The 16,261-nt window shown below is 39.5% G+C and overlaps 1 protein-coding gene across 2 annotated transcripts in view; it reads left to right on the forward strand.

The window, feature by feature from the left end:
• Positions 1-16,261, forward strand: part of LRMDA (leucine rich melanocyte differentiation associated) — a 597,778-nt gene that overhangs the window by 137,587 nt on the left and 443,930 nt on the right. The gene's annotated exons all lie outside the window — the stretch shown is intronic.

Below are 16,261 nucleotides of genomic sequence, written 5' to 3' on the forward strand. Positions count from 1 at the left end.
GCTGAGTTGTGTCTTCAGATGAAGGTTACTTGGAATAAGGCATCATCCTTTTGCAAAGGGGTAGAAAAGCAAGATGGAGGGGATGCTGATTTTTAGGCTGACCACCTTCTTTAAAGCAAAATTCAGGCAGGACTGCCAGTCTGAAAGCTTGCAAGAAAGAAAAAAAAAAAAAAAAAAAGGAAAAAAGGAAGATAGTCGTTGCTAAAGGGGTGTTTGGGAGGTAGAGGTATGGTACTACTGCTTATCACTGTAGAAGTTGGATGCTAAATGCCTTGAGGTTGTTGGCTGTTGGAGAAAGACATTTGTATCTCTGAGACTGACAGCAGTGCCATGCATAATGCAGCTGTCAGGGTGCCTGTGAAGTTGACTCAGTGAAAGAGCAAGGGGATAAATGAGGAATATTGTCCCAGTAAGTATCAAGAGATAAAAAGTAAGAAGGCCATTATTAAAAAAAAATAAAATAATAAAATTCAGAAAAATTCAGTAAGGACAGGGAGGCCCCAAGTGCTTGTGAAGGTTGGCATTAATAAGAATACCAGGTAACACACTGTGGATCACTTCAGAGAATTGTGGGAATGTCTGTGCATGGAATTGAGTGGTCAGTGCTCTTCCCATTCCCTTCCTTGATTATTTATGCTGCCTTGAATTTAAATATGCCCCTTCCTCCAGGGAAATGGGAGCAAATGACCATCTCCTTCATCAAGAGGGGGGAAGTGATTTTGAAATAGTTGGCTAAGAGCAAGCACTGCCATCACTGTCAAATGCCAGCTGCTCAGGACACAGCACTGAAAAGAAGATAGAGAAGAGGTGAGATTTTATCTGACAGGCTGCAGCCATAGCAGCACTGAATGGAGCCTGTAAAATGCTTCCTTGGCCATTTTGCTGGGTGTTTTACTGGATTCAGCTTGGTCTTGCATGGGCTTCAATAACCATGTTACCAATTCCTTCTGGCAGGCCTCAAGAAGATGATTTGCTCACCAATCTTGCCATGTTCCCTTTGCTGCTCTGGCTTTCCAGTTTGCTGTCATCAATCCCAGTTTGTGGGGTCTTAGACTTGTGAACACCCATTCACCAGATGTGATCATCTAGTCAAAAAGAACAAGGAAAATCCTCCTCTTTATTGAAGAATGAAAATGTTCTCCCAATAGTTTGTTATGGGTGCAGTCCCACCAATCCTTGGTTTGCATTGCTAGGGAAAGAAAGAAAGAAATTGGGGTTTCCACAGAGGTTAAAATTGTTCCTAATAGTGTCATAGGTTCAGTGTATCTCAGTTATAGCTTCAGAAACTGCTAATTAATAGCTTAATGCAATTCATTGTGTATAGGTTCTGTCATACTGAACTTCACTGTTCTATTCACAATGTGCAAATGGGTGACTAAAATTCCACTTTTTTTTTTTTAAGAGAAAAAGATGCCAGTTTCCAAATTTCTTTGTAGCAGAGAAAAAACTGGCATTAAATTCCAAGCCATACCACACTTCTCTTGATGATGAAATCTTGATTTCCTCTCATATTGCTTTTCCAGTGGCTTTATGTATTAAGCCATCACCTAAGCCTTGTCTTCCAAACCATATCCTAAGAAGAAGCAGCCTTAAGAAAATTTACATTTTAGCATTCTCAGTTTCACTTCTAGCTCTCAACAAACTTGTAGCTTTCAAAACACTTCTCAGCAAACAAAGATTCATAAGAGGTGCCTGCTGCTTTTCCAGACTCTCAGTGGTATAAAAATGCCTGCATTTGAAAAGGAGCTACTGCCTTGGGTTTTTTCCAAGCTAGAAAGATTTAAATGTTGTATCTTTCAGTCACTTTTCAGAAATCTCTGTGTTAGTCCTTTGGTAATTGTGACTTTATCTGGCTTTGTTTGAGACAGCATGAACAGCAGCTGTTTCCCTAAGGAGAGATGCTGATAGAAAAGGATCTACAGCTGATCTAAAAGTCCTGAAGAGAGAGGCATTTCTTTTGTCCTTATTCTCAGCTGGATAGGTACCTCATAATTTCTTTGTTTGTCACTGGATAAGAAGGATTTAGATAGGGAATGGGAGGCTGTTTGGAGTTGCAGAAGGCAACATGAGATGTCTTCACAAGGTGAATTGAGAATTTGTCCAAACAATATTTAGAAATGATTTCCAGCAGCATTAGCAGGAGCCTCATGTCCTCCAAGAGCAGCATCTTACCTCTCTGCACAGATTGCTGCTTCTGCCAAGACCTTTGGGAGCCCTGACACCTCTTGTACTAATTCTTTGGAACTAAGTGTACTGCACTTCTCTGAGGCTTTTCCTTTTTTTCTTTATGAGGAAACAAAGCATGGATTTTCTAGGTTGTTACCTATGGAGACTGAGGCCCAGCACATGGGTTTTATCATCTCCCCAACTAAGTCTGGAACTGGTGAGTTGGTTCCTGCCCAAAGCAGTGAATGGAGGTGACTACTTGGATCCCTCCCCAAGGTCTCCAGCTTTGGCCAGAGGGGTTCCAGAGGGGCTGTGGCATGAATGACCCCGTGCCACACTGGAGAGAGAATTGGCTTGAAAATGGGCAGAGTGAAGCCTGGGGGTGTCAGAGGGAGCTTGAGCTGCAAAAAGAAGAGCTGCTCTTCCATGGACACCAGGCTACTGCTGCTCAATGTGCAGATCTAAGAGCTCTCAGTTAGGTTTTTCCATTCATCTAAGTGGAAAGTACACTTGCTCTTTTTTTCTTTTTCCTTTATCCTCCTGTCCGCAAAGCCAGGGCTTTTGCTGTCATTGTCTCTGTAGGAAAAGGCAGTGAAACTTAAGCCCTTTTGGCAGAGTTTCCATATACTTCTTTATTTTGTGGGGACACGATTAGCCTAATATGGCATTTCAGCCAGCTCCCCTAAAAGCTGCCCTAGTACAGGAGGAAAGCAAAGCTGGATGTGAAAGGGAAGTGACATCTTTTTGAGCTGTTTGTCTTCTGCCTTTCAGTACAAACTCTGATCTAGAGAAAACGAACACCTGCAGCTCATTTTCATTAAGCCTTGCTTTTTAGCAGCAGACAAGGAGTCCAACCCCACCCTCTGCCTCAGCTGAAACAACTCAAAGGGTAAAAGATTTTTCTGTTCCAGGTGTTTCAGTTTTGCAATCTTCCACAGCTTCACCTGGAGCTTTATTAACGAGTTCACACGTGGGCCCAAGCTTCTCATTTCTACCTAAGTTGGCTTGGGGGAAAGAGCAGAGTTTGCTGGCTCTGTAGCTTAGCACTTTCACATGAGGCTGAAGAACTTGGAGAATTCAGGAAAAAAAACTTTGGAAGTTAAATGCCTGAGTAAGTCCTGCTCTTGGGAAGATCTCGTGATGCTTTCAGCCTGAAAAAGAAGAGGTCTCAGAGCAGAAGTCTGTGGCTGTTCTGCTGCTGAAGGAGGTAATGTTCTCATTTTTGCTTCACGTGTTACTCACCCGTGATTTGTTTTGGCCAGGTAGAGCACTGCTGTTTCTTTGACCCTGAAAAAGAGGTGGTTTCCATCAACTCCTGAGAATTAGAAATTTCGGTTTTGTGGGGTTTTTTGTGGTGTGATGCTCTCTTAAGGTTTGTGTCTAGAGAAGCCAGATGGGATTCATGCAGTGTTTCCATTTTCTAGAGAGGTCGTTAATGGGATGAAGAAATATCCTTTCTGCTGAGGTTGAGGGAGAGAAAAGCTCTGTGTAAATTTTGAATAAAACTTCTGTAATTGTGAGTAGTAAATGTCTTTGAGGCATCAAGGTATCAGCTAAGAAAACTGATTCTGTATTGTTATTATCTAAATAGAGCTACTCCTACCCTTTGATGTTTAAAGGTATGTAGTTTGTCTTTTAGAACTGAGTAATTTAAGCTTTGTAAAGCACTAGAGTCTCTTTATGATAAATCCATACCAACCTGTCTCTTTCATTATACAATAAACTTGAACAAAATAATAGCAGAATCATATGGTTGTGTGAGGGCTTATATTAATTACTAATTTATTCTAGAAAAAATGGTCTTATTTTAAGGCTGAGTCTCTATTTTTTTGCTGTTGGAACAGAGTTCAATTTTAGTTACTAATCAAGGTGAAGAAAAAAGAATGAGCCTCCTATTGAGCTGCCAGGAGTTCAGAATTCATTAGATCAGAGCCTTTCTTTCAAGTTTTAGATGGGACAGTGAAGGGAGAGAACCTGCAGTAGTTTTTTTATGCTTCAGTGTATAATTCAGTTGAAGAGGTTCTAATTATCAGCCATATTGAGTTGGTATGGAGAGCAAAACTGGGACTGAAGCTCAGTGCTCTTTGTAGCCAATACAAGGGAAAAAAAAAGTGGGCTAAAATTTTTGGTGTTTTTTTAGGGATCCTGTTTCTGAAAATCAGACCTGTTTATATGGAGCAGTGCTTGATAATTTTTATGTACAGTCAAGACATTCTCAGGGACTGATTAATGAATATTTATTCCACTGAGCAAAGAAAGGGACCGTGTTTAAATATGAAAGTTTTCAACAAAGTATTTTCCAATTGTATCTGGTGTAATGGGTGAACTGACCTCTAATACAGCCCCAAATATTTAGCTGATAGAGTTTATAACTGTTCAGCTGAATCCATGTTTCACAAAGTAACACAACCACTTCTAGGATGTGTTTTAGGAACGGGAAGTCCAAACTATAAGTTGAGTTTGTTTACTGCCCCCCTCTGCTATTTTTATTATGAATGCTGAATGCTTGTAGCAGAAGTCTGTTTCTATCAGAGCTTCTTAAAGCAGATGTAAAACATTTTGCAGGCATTTAGAACTTTTCAGGAGGGTCCCAGTAGGACTGCTTTAATTTAAAAATGAAAACATAAAGCTGCATGCCTTAGTTATTCAAGGTTTTTATTTTAATGGTAAATTTGAACAGAAGTATGTGAAAGGGTTTTGCTGCTTTCTTAGCTGCCATCTCCCAATTTAACAAATGCCACTCTCTCTTCTGACTTGGAGAAGATGTAGAAGAGGTGCAATAAAGCCCTTTTGTCCTAATAGTGGTATTCTGATGGTGGGAAGCTGGAATCTAATCAGGATAATCTCATTCAGGAGTTTGGTTTTGCTGTGCTTGTTCTGCCCAATGTTAACTCACAAGAGAGAGAGAGAGAGAGAGAGACAAGATGAATGTGAATTATTCTCTGTGTGTGCATGTGTTTGGTGCTGTGTACATCCCAGGGAAATGACACACAAATGGTTTTAATGAGGAATACATCCACATTATACCATGGATGAAATAAAGCACACAAAAAATTAAAGCTCAGTATCAACTAAAAGCAAAGCAGGTGTAGAAAATTAATTTGTTGTTGTTAAATACCACACTGGAGCTCCTGGAAATATGCTGTATGCTATTGTGCTTAAAATTTTATCTTGTTTGCAACATCAATATGTTAATATTCACTTGACAACTTTGAGTATTGAGAGCCTTGCAGAGACACATTTTCACTTTGAGAATCTAGGTACTTCAGCAGGTACATGTAACTGATAAATCTTTTTGTAGTTGTCAAAACAACTTTGTACTTTTTCTTTTCCAACTAAAAGCACTTTGACAGGCTGAAGCCTGGTCTATCAATAGGGAAAGCAAACAGACTACTCATTTTAGTACCACGTTTCACTGGGAGTTTTGACATTTTTGAAATCTATCACTTCAAAACCCCGAGATACAGATGATTAAAGGTTGCTACTGGCAAAATTGTTGGTGATTATCAATGTTACTGATATCACCCAGTGACATCTTTGCAGCCTGGTGGGATCTTCTTTGAAAACCCAGGGTAGTCTGACCCTATGGGAGCTCTGCACATCTCATTGTAGTCCCTGCACTGGTTTCTATGCCTGGAGGGCCTCCCAAAAAAGAAATGAAGAAAGATGCTAACCTAGTTGCTGCTTGGTGATTGTCACTGTTTGTAGTCTACCTGTCAGGTCTCAGTTTTGTTGATGTCTGGAACAGCACTGTCCTGATGTCTGAAGTCACTCACAATTAACTCCAAGTGGAGATGCTGCCAGGGTAAGACTGGCAGAGAAAGATAAAACAGACTGCAGAGACCTGGTATTTGTTCTGCACTCTGGGAAAATTCTGGTGTGTTTGTCCAGGCATTGTAGGCTGAAAGAGGAGCTACACAGAAACTCCCTGCTCACCAGTGCAGTCACACTGGCTTTTGGTTTGTGATGGTTTCTGTGTTTAACTGGGAATTTTTCTCCTTTTAAGCTCTTGAGAAATCACAAGGTGTTGTTGGGAATGTCTTGCCAGACACCACAAGTGAACAGAAATACACAGTAAACAGAAATCCCTCTCATGTGGAGTTTCACCACTGATGGGAGGGTGGTCTTGCAGAAGATACTTAAAAAGTAGTGGTGCGAGCCTGACTTTTTAAAAACATGATTAATATGAGGCTTGATCCATGAAAGTAATGTGGACACTGGGGTTTTTTGTGCTAGGGGAAGAAAGAAATGTAAAACAAGATAAGAGTTGTCTCCCTTAGATCTGGGGTACCATGGGGGGAGATGTGCAGTGTGTGAGCTGGGTTGCTCAGTCTGTTGCAGAGGCAATTTCTTAATTCCTGTGCATGTAATTCTGTTTTTCTCACTGTATCTTCTTGGATTAGTTAAGCTAGGACAGTTTAAAGCTTTTCCAAAGTTCTCTTGAAAGGGGAACCTTCTAAACTTTCCTAGGCTGAAGTTTAGATTTACTGCTGTCTTATACTGGGACATGGGTGTGAATTTTTCTGGGTGTGATAAAAATCTATTCATGTTTCTTTGCATTTTGAAGGAATGTATTTATTCCCTTTTCATCCAGCTTTGCATTTCAGTGCCACTTCAGAACCTTTTAGCTGAAAGAGCACTGACCACAGTCTTGTTCTCTTTTGTCTTAGCTTTCAGTTTTTAAAACTCCAAGCTCTGTGTGGAATATATAAATGGTCAGCATGCTATGTGGGTTTAAAACCAAACCAGAAAAATTACCAATTAGTGTCAAATACATGCACTTGTTCTTGATCTGTAATCAAAGTCTGGGGAGAAGAAAATCACTAGCAGCTGAAGCTCTCAATATGTAGCACATAATTATTTATCCAGCTTTCCTTTGGTATGTGTGAGTAACATCTCTTCTGATTGGTCTGTGTACTAAGGGGTTTTTTGCTACTATTGACAGCAAAGAAACCAGAAACCTAGGATGAGAATGATGGATTGTGGGATGGAGCCCTGGGCTGACTCCTCCCATATAAACTAATAACCCTAATATTAATGGAAGCACATTTCACGTGAGGGTTTTTGGGTTTTTTTTTTTTTCCAATGGAGTAGTTTGGGCTCCTGAGACCTTAACAATAGTTCCAAACACAATCAATAGTAGTTTTTATTGCTTTTGCAAAGTGATTTTGAAAATTGTGTGAGGCCAGGATTATCTGGAGATGAGTTGCTTGAATCATTTCACTGCCAAACCTGGCAGCACAATTAGATGGTTTTAAATTGGGGCCCTTTCTAAGCTGTGGCTGTCTGGGACCAGAGAGGTGTCCCCAGCAGTGCTCAGCCCATCAGGGGTCATCCCTAACTTAGCACAGGTCTCCTTCTTACACCTACAAAGCTGAATTATGCTGGCAATCTATATATTGACTCTGCTGCACAATTTCATGGTAGCTCCTTGTCCAGAGAGAGTTATTTAGAGGGAGGTGGTAAAAATCAAGATGAACAGACTTGTTGGAAAATTATTTTTAGTTGAAAAGGGGAAGCAGTTTACAGACCACGTTGCTTTTTCAGGTGCCAAAATTGACTCTTATGGAACTTTTTGTATTGCTGTGGTTAATGGATAGGAATTACAGATCCTCTTGTAGCTCTGGATGGTGCCTGTCCTTTTGCTGGAATCACAATTCAGCTGTTAAAAAGATTTCTGAATCACTTAACACTGGAGCATTGCATGGGGTTTGTAACAAAGATATTTGAATAGGTGGCTTCCTCACAGACCAAAGATTTCTAGATTTAAGTTGCAGAAAGATCAAACACTGCTGCTGGACAGTGAAATGGTTGCACAGTGAGGGCCTGACCTTTTTAATTTCACTTAGCAAGTGTTTATTCCCTGTCTGAAGTCCTTAAAATAATATTTGTTTATTTGGAGGAAAAAGATGACGTGCAAACCAGATGCTGTTTGCCTGTAGCTGCTTGTGATGGAGAAAATGAAGCACGTAAGGCATCCCAACTGGATCAGAAAATATGGTGGAGTTTAAGATGTCTCTTAATATTATGGAACACAAAAGCAAATTTTCCAATATTGGAGTCAGTAATGCTACAACCAGGGAAGATTAGCTGAGGCTTTACCAGATTAGGGAGTCAAACTTTAAGAGGATTTGTCAGTAGGGAAGGTAGAGTTTGGGTTGGGTGGTGTGTGTATTTTTATTTTTTTTTTAAATGTGAATGAGCTGGAATTTTACCTCTGGAGAATAAATATATTGCCCCGAGAGAAATTTGAAATATGCAAAATACTCCTTTTGTGATTTTTGATGATTGTTTCCCAGATACAAGCCCTCTGATGGTAAATTCTTCCCAAGCAGTGGTGGATCTGTTGTTCCCCCTGTTGCCTTGCTATCCATTCCTTTGATGTTGCAATGAGGTTTTTTTGTTTGTTTTTCTTCTCTCGGTGAAATCATTTTATATGTACCAGAGTTTCAGCTGGAGAGACAGCCAACCAATCTTTTCCTGGAGCATAAGGATGTAATTCTGCATTTAAATTTATTGTAAAACATTATACTCATCTGTAATTACATTACTTTAAAATAAAGCCTTCATCCTCTCTAAGATCTTTTGATGTCCCTTCCCTGAGTATTTTTTTTTTTTTTCCTTTCCCCTTGTTCCCACTTACGTTAATGTGAAGAGACAGTTGAGTAAATGCACAATGAACTTCAAAACCTAGTAATTGTTTTTCAGAAAGAATGAAACTTGTGAATTAGATATGGATTGTAAAAGAACACCAGAGCTGATTAGTGTTCCTTGGGTTTGCCTGCTGGACCGTTCTGACACCTGTCTTCCCACTTTCCCCATAAATGCCATCCCTGATCCCTCTGTACTGCCAGTCACATGGCAGCCAGGGAGAACTTGTGGGTGGGAGTTAAAAGACTCCCAGTGAACCTTGTCAGGCTTAGCAATTCATGAAACCCAACATAAAAGGCAACGTTAAACAAAGATGAGTGGAATCCATTTACATGCAAACTGGAGTTATCCCTAGGAAAAAAAGGGGGGAAGGGGGGAACGTTGAAGGGGTTACTATTTCTTTCTTCCTTTTAGGAGGTGTAGATAATGAGTTGTGTAAGGCTTAGAAGGGGGGGAAAGAAGCCAACTTTCAAGGCATTGAAAAATTGCTTTTTAGGAAAAAATCCTTTTCGTCCTAACCATCTGGTTGCATCTTGTTTACAGCACAGAGTGCCAGTTTGTGCTTATTAATCATGCTTACACAAGTATCTTAATTACTCCCCATGTAGCTGCTCTGGTTTGAACTCAGAAGTTGACCTTTCTCTTTTTATTCCTTTAAACCATTAATCATACATAATCAATGCCAATGGGGCAGAGCCATGGAGAAGGCTACCCAAGTTCCCAAAAGCTCATGCTGGTCCTGAGAAACTCTGCTGAGCAGAGGGACTGCTACCACTCAGCCATATCTTCATTAGTGACTGCTTTGTCTGCATGCTCACGTGGCTCTAACCCAGTTCTCTTCCCCCCCTTTTGCTCCTTTCCATCCAGAGGACAGTTGTTTCCCTGCTTTATGATATTACAGAGCATTTTCAAAAAGGCTCTGCAGTGTAAAAAGACCTTCAGAGGCCTCATGTGACTGAAAAGGATCTGTCATCCGTGGCTCTTTCTGTAATAATAAAAATCAAGATGGGCTGTAGGATGGTAACAGAATACTCTAAGCTCTGGATTCTTCTGGCATAAATGGTTGAAGAGAGGGTGAATCTTTCAGATGGAACTGGGCTAACAAGTGGATTCCTTATTAAAAAAAAAATGACCTTGTTTATTTCAAGCCTTTCAGTTTGAGCACTGAAATTGGAAGTCAGAGGAGCTTCTGTGCTGGAGATGTGCATCTTGCAGTGTTTATTGCAGCCCAGGGCACAGGAGGCACTGTCTTGAGGAGACAAAGAGCTGGTGGTCTGTGGGATGAGTGGGCAGAGGAAAAGGGAGCAGGAGGCTGCTGGTGGGGCAGTAAAGTTCCCTTTAAGCAGCAGCTGAGTGTTTTTCTGGTAGGAGTTACCTTTCAAATATTGCAGCTGGTTCATCTGCTTACTGACACCTTTGCAGGCTAAGCTGAGGGGTGGTTGATTACCTACAGAAGAGATTTCCCCAGTTTGTGGAAATAAAGAGATTGCAGAACCAGTTGTTCCATCAGTGCCTCTTAAATGGGGTGACCCTGCTGTACTGCTGGATTTACATCTTCCTTGTTCTTTTGGAGATAACTTTGTTGCTGGGTCTTTGTGTACCTCATTGGTTCTCCTTCCCCAGATAATTTTGGAGCTATCTGGGGATTTATCTCCATAATGGGGAGTAAGGTTGTTTCCTGAATAAAATGCCAGTTTTCATCATGTATTCTTCTAATGGAAAGGTTTTGTTTCTGGTCATGGTATCACTGAAGGCAGTAGTGCTTTGTTGCCCTCTTTCCCCTTCCAGGTGGTTTAATCATTGCTTTTCCTTCATGTTCAAGATGGTATATTTGGGTTTCCATTCATGTGGTTCCTTCTGCTCAATTCTAGTGTCCAATTCAAATGGAAAATGTTCTTACTGCAGATTCTGCCTCCTCAAAGTTGGCATCAATATCTCAAGCTGTCTCTGAATTTTAATTGTTTTCTGGAGGTCTGTTCATTGGTGTCACATTGAGTCCCCAGCAAGTCTAAAAGAAGAGAATGCTTATGTGAAACCAGGGTTATATACAAATTATTTATGGAACACTTTGGTAAAAACATAAAAATATAGAAAGGTTCTGTTTGTTGGAACACAGGCTGCTGGAAAGTGGCATCTGCTCAGTTGAATGTTCTTGGAACTGCACACCTGGGGTGACCATGTAGCAGTGACATGCCAAGGAGTAGCTGTCACCTTCTCTAAGTAGATACAAGGACATCCCTCACCTGAAAAATGATGGATTTTTTTTTTTCTTTTTCCCTTTTGCTGAATGCAATTATTTACATGTGCATAGTCTGGAGAAAAATGGGGGGGGGTGCTCAGTTTTATGCAAAACATTAGTTTTATCGTTGTGAAATAATCTCTGTTTCGAGGAAGAATTATTATTATTTCAATTATTATTATTTAAAGATTCCCAGGAATCATCTGCTCAATTGAATGTTCTTGGAACTGCACATCTGGGGTGACCATGTAGCAGTGACATGCCAAGGAGTAGCTGTCACCTTCTCTAAGTAGATACAAGGACATCCCTCACCTGAAAAATGATGGATTTTTTTTTTTCTTTTTCCCTTTTGCTGAATGCAGTTATTTACATGTGCATAGTCTGGAGAAAAATGGGGGGGGGGATGCTCAGTTTTATGCAAAACATTAGTTTTATCGTTGTGAAATAATCTCTGTTTCGAGGAAGAATTATTATTATTTCAATTATTATTATTTAAAGATTCCCAGGAATCTTTAAATATTTCCTTCAGGTTTAGCAGTTAAATAAAATAGCTGTTTGTACACTCAATTTTAAGTTAGATAGAAAGATGGAGCTTCATCTATGGAAGCTGAATTGATTGCATGTTCTGTTGCCTCAGAGAGATGCTGAAGCCTGAGTTCTGTGAAGCTCAGATTTAAACTTGGGAGGTGATGTTTTAGGTATCATTTTCTTGGCAGCAGTATTCATTGAAAATATTTCCTCTATCATCACTGACTACTTGTTTCCACTTCTGTGTCACCTCCTCAGCTGTCCTGGCATATCTGACAGGTGATGTGCTGTGCAAGCAGGCCTGAAAAAAGGTTGGGAGGGAGGTGGGAAGATGGTAACATCTGAGACTGGTGTCAGCACTGAAGGCAGCAGTGCCTGCAAGCTGCAGCCTCTGTTCTGGAGCCTTTCTTGGTCTGTCAGTGGGGTAAAAATACAGAAATGTTGCTTTTTTTTTTTGGCTTTTTTTCCCCCCAGACTTTGATTAGAACTAGACTTTGAATAGCTGACTCTTTTTTTTCTTTTTTCTACATCACTCCAAAGCCCTCAGTATTAATTCCATCAGTGGATCTGTCAGTACCGCATCTGTATTAGGGGATGAAGGTAATATTTAGTAAATGCAATATAGGAACTGTTTTCTATGGTCACGTTAGGTTTGGCAAACATTGATTCTCTAGGCTTCAATTCTAGCTTGAAGTTCTTCCATTTTGTTTCTTTTACTAATAAATGAAATGAGTATAAACCAGTTTTGTTATAGCTAGCATTTAATGATTTTAATTTAAATACAGAGAAATCTCAATGTTTCCTAATTTTATATGACTGAAAGGCTCTCTTCATGAGCAAAAAACCATTTTCTAATGCTGTTTTGCATTCCTATCTTTCTTTTCACCAGTAAGTACACTGAGGGTGGGATAAAGCCCATTGCTGCTGACTAAATACACTCAATTCTTTCATGTTTTTGTGAGTATGATGAAAAATATTGTAACAGGTAGTTTGAAGAGCTTTTATGTTTGTTTCTTCTTCTTTTCAATAGTCCAGATATTAACTTGATTGTAGTATGTGTATTGTTTTTTTGCAAGGCAGGTATATTTATATAATTTTTTTAATATGGGAGTAATTCCACCCAGAAATAAGCAAATGAAACCAGCCCCCCAAATCCCCAAGTTTTTGTGAGTATGATGAAAAAGAAATTGTAACAGGGAGTTTGAAGAGCTCCTTTTATATTTCTTCCTCTTTTCAGTAGTCCAGGTATTAACTTGATTGTAGTATGTATATTATTATTTTTTTTGCTAAGAAGATTTTTTTTTTTTAATATGGGAGTAATTCCACCCAGAAATAAGCAACTGAAACCAGCCCCCAAATCCCCAAGTTTTTGTGAGTATGTTGAAAAAGATATTGTAACAGGTAGTTTGAAGAGCTCCTTTTATATTTCTTTCTTCCTCTTTTCAGTAGTCCAGGTATTAACTTGATTGTAGTATGTATATTATTATTTTTTTTGCTAAGAAGATTTTTTTTTTTTTTAATATGGGAGTAATTCCACCCAGAAATAAGCAAATGAAACCAGCCCCCCAAATCCCCAAGTTTTTGTGAGTATGATGAAAAAGATATTGTAGCAGGTAGTTTGAAGAGCTCCTTTTATATTTCTTTCTTCCTCTTTTCAGTAGTCCAGATATTAATTGATTGTAGTATGTATATAATTTTTTTTTTGCTAAGGAGATTTTTTTTTTTTTTTTTAATATGGGAGTAATTCCACCCAGAAATAAGCAAATGAAACCAGCCCCCCAAATCCCAAATCTAAATTAGGGATTATCAATATTTTAGCAGTGTCTTTTGAGACATAATCCCTGCTAATATATTGTAATATGGACTGGAATCCCTGAGTTGCTTATAGGCTCAGTTGCAGTGGTGTTGGGGTGATGTCTCTCAGCATCAAACCCATCCCTTCCTTTATGGGATTATCTCATTGGGAGAAAATTTTCAGTACGCTTTGACATGAGTTTCCAACAATTCAAAGGAGAGGAACCAGAAGGGGTCAAATTAACTCCATACTTCACACAATGTTGGGCTGAATTCTAAACCAACCAGTTGTACCTGTTTGTATCCACTGAATCATTTTGGGGCATATCTCAAATGTTGATCTGTCCTTGACATCACTTTGGTGCCTCAGCTAAAGCCCTGGAGATGACAGCATTAGTGCAGTGTCAGTTTTGTCATTTGGAAGCATTTCTCACTCAAGCTGCAGTCTGAAGACAGCCCAATAAAACAGGACACAGATGTCTTTAAAACTGGGCTTTAACCTTCAAAGATTGCTGCATGATAACAGAATAATTTTTTCCATTTGAAAATCCATTTAGATATTGATAAGGAGAATTTGGAAGTAGAGGCTCTAGTGGGGAAGTACTGCTGTGGTTAGCAGTCTCAGCAGGATTTTTATTTCCCTGTCCTTTATGTTATGGTGTTGCAGAAAGAAAAAATCTTGTTAGGACTTGATAGCATCATTAATTAAAAGATAGTAAATTGGGCTTTTTTGCACTTAAGATGACTTAGTCAAATTAAAAGATTTCCTGCTTCTAGAATTAGGAGAATATTATCTTGATAAAACAGTGCTATTATATATTTTTTTTTTAATATTTTGAAGTGGAGAATTGTGATGATATCTCAGGAGAAGTAGGTAGTGTTATGCTAGAGCACCTGGCCTTAGTGTTAATTTTAAAAATAGGAAGTGTTTGGGGTTTTTTAATCAAAACTGCAGCCTGTGTTTTTCAGCCTATGGGATGAACTCCTGACTCTGGGTGTTACTAATTTAACTTTACCATTTTGTTATTTCCTCCCAAACTTTTTCCCCCCAATTTCTTTGAAATAAACTTCTTAGAGAAGAAACAATCACACATAGTCCCTGTGCAGCCCTTTTCCTGGATGTTGGGCATAATTTTTGTTGTGGTATATACAGTGAAGTTGGGATTGCAGTGGAGAAACCTGCCCTCCTCCAGTCCCCTCCTGCTTCCACCTGGGTAGTTGGGGATAGTTTGACTTCCTTACTCAAATATATGGGGGAGTTGTTTAAATATGTTTCAGTGATTAAAAAAAATATTTCTTCTCATGACTAACAGCAAATGGACTCTTACATTTCTGCTTCTGGTTGTACCAAACAACATTGTTGTGCTGATTGACTCCCAAGTGCTACAGTAAAACTTTGCAAAGCTTTGGATGAAATTCTACCATATTTGTGATATTTCTGGTCTTATGCAAAACAAATATGGCTTAAGTGTTTCTTACTCCAAAATGTTTATTTTCATGAAAAAGAAATCTTGGGGAGGTGTGGGGTAGGAAGGAACAAAATTATTTAGCATGTTCATTGAGCTCTCCTTTCGGATTAAAAGTCTCAGAGAACAATTTCTGAAAGGATTTTTGAAATCCTTGCTAAACTGAGACACCTCAGTGTGTGAAATTGGGCAGTTTGCTCTGGTGTGGGCTGCAGAAGACCCTCACCCACCTTGGGTGGTTTTCTTTTAACCCTTCCCATCTGCAGCAGTAAAGTCACTGCTCAAATAAGCTTCACAGGGAAAGGCTGGCAGTGGCACTGCACTGTGGCATCACTTCTTGGCTTTATCCCTCCTTCACACCCCAGCAAAAAAGGCCACGTGTGTTAATTTAGAAGGTAATTAATGTAATAATTCAGTGATGATGCATTGTAGACTCTGCAAAGTCTGTGAGCAGTTGGAACAGGCAGGCAGCAGGGATTACTTGAGTTAAAGTGTGAAATTCTTGGTGGCCACTGTTAGAGAACAAAAGCCCCAGAAGATAGCTGTGTGCTTTAACTTGCCTTTTTCCTCCAAACAGTTTGGAAGCAGATCCAAAGAGATCTGGAAATCCTTCATTTGAAATGACCTTGGCTCTAAGGTGTGTCTCTCTCTGATATTTTTCAGTTAAGGGTCTGTTAAGGTAGGTGAGCAGACACTATTGCTATTTTGGCATCTTCTGTTGGAGGGGATCTCCTCTTTTCTCCTGTTTTCCAAGCCCAAACCCATGGGCTGTGATGCTCAGTGGAAAGAAAGCAAATAGAAAATAAGACCCAGCAGAACTTAAGTGCAAATCCTAGCTGGTAATCTCACTCAAGTTTTTTTTTAGTTCTTTACAACACTGCTGCTGTAATATAGCTTCTTGTGCTGAATATTTAGCCAGAATTTTATAGGTTTGCCCCTGGGAATAAGATCATTAAAGAACAGGAACTTCCAAAAAAAACCCAAACTACCTGTTTTTCTTCCAGAAAATGTCTTTTGTTTGTTGTTGTGGAAAGGATACTGTTGTTTTTGTGAAGGTGTAAAACATTTAGATGGTTTTCAAATAGCCATAGTGTTGACTTAGTGTACAAAACCATGCAGTAGCTGTGGATTTCCCTTTGCCCCTGCAGGCCTGTGGCCTTTATTAAGAGCACAAAAATATTGGGTAACACAGATCCTGTTCTCCTCCAGGCTGTCTCCTCTAATATGTGTATCTATGGAATGGTAGTAATTAAAGGGTCTTTATGGTTGATGATTTCAGTTGCATGAGCTGAGTCTTAGCCTAATTGTTTAATGAACAGTTGGAAAGTTTTCTTGATCTGAAGCTGTAGGCTGGCCACATTCTTGAGTCCAAGCAGAAAAGATCAGTTTGCATTCCTGGTTTGTGCAGCTGACACTT

The sequence above is a fragment of the Heliangelus exortis genome, chromosome 7, assembly GCF_036169615.1.
Source record: "Heliangelus exortis chromosome 7, bHelExo1.hap1, whole genome shotgun sequence".
Classification (NCBI taxonomy): Eukaryota; Metazoa; Chordata; class Aves; order Apodiformes; family Trochilidae; genus Heliangelus; species Heliangelus exortis.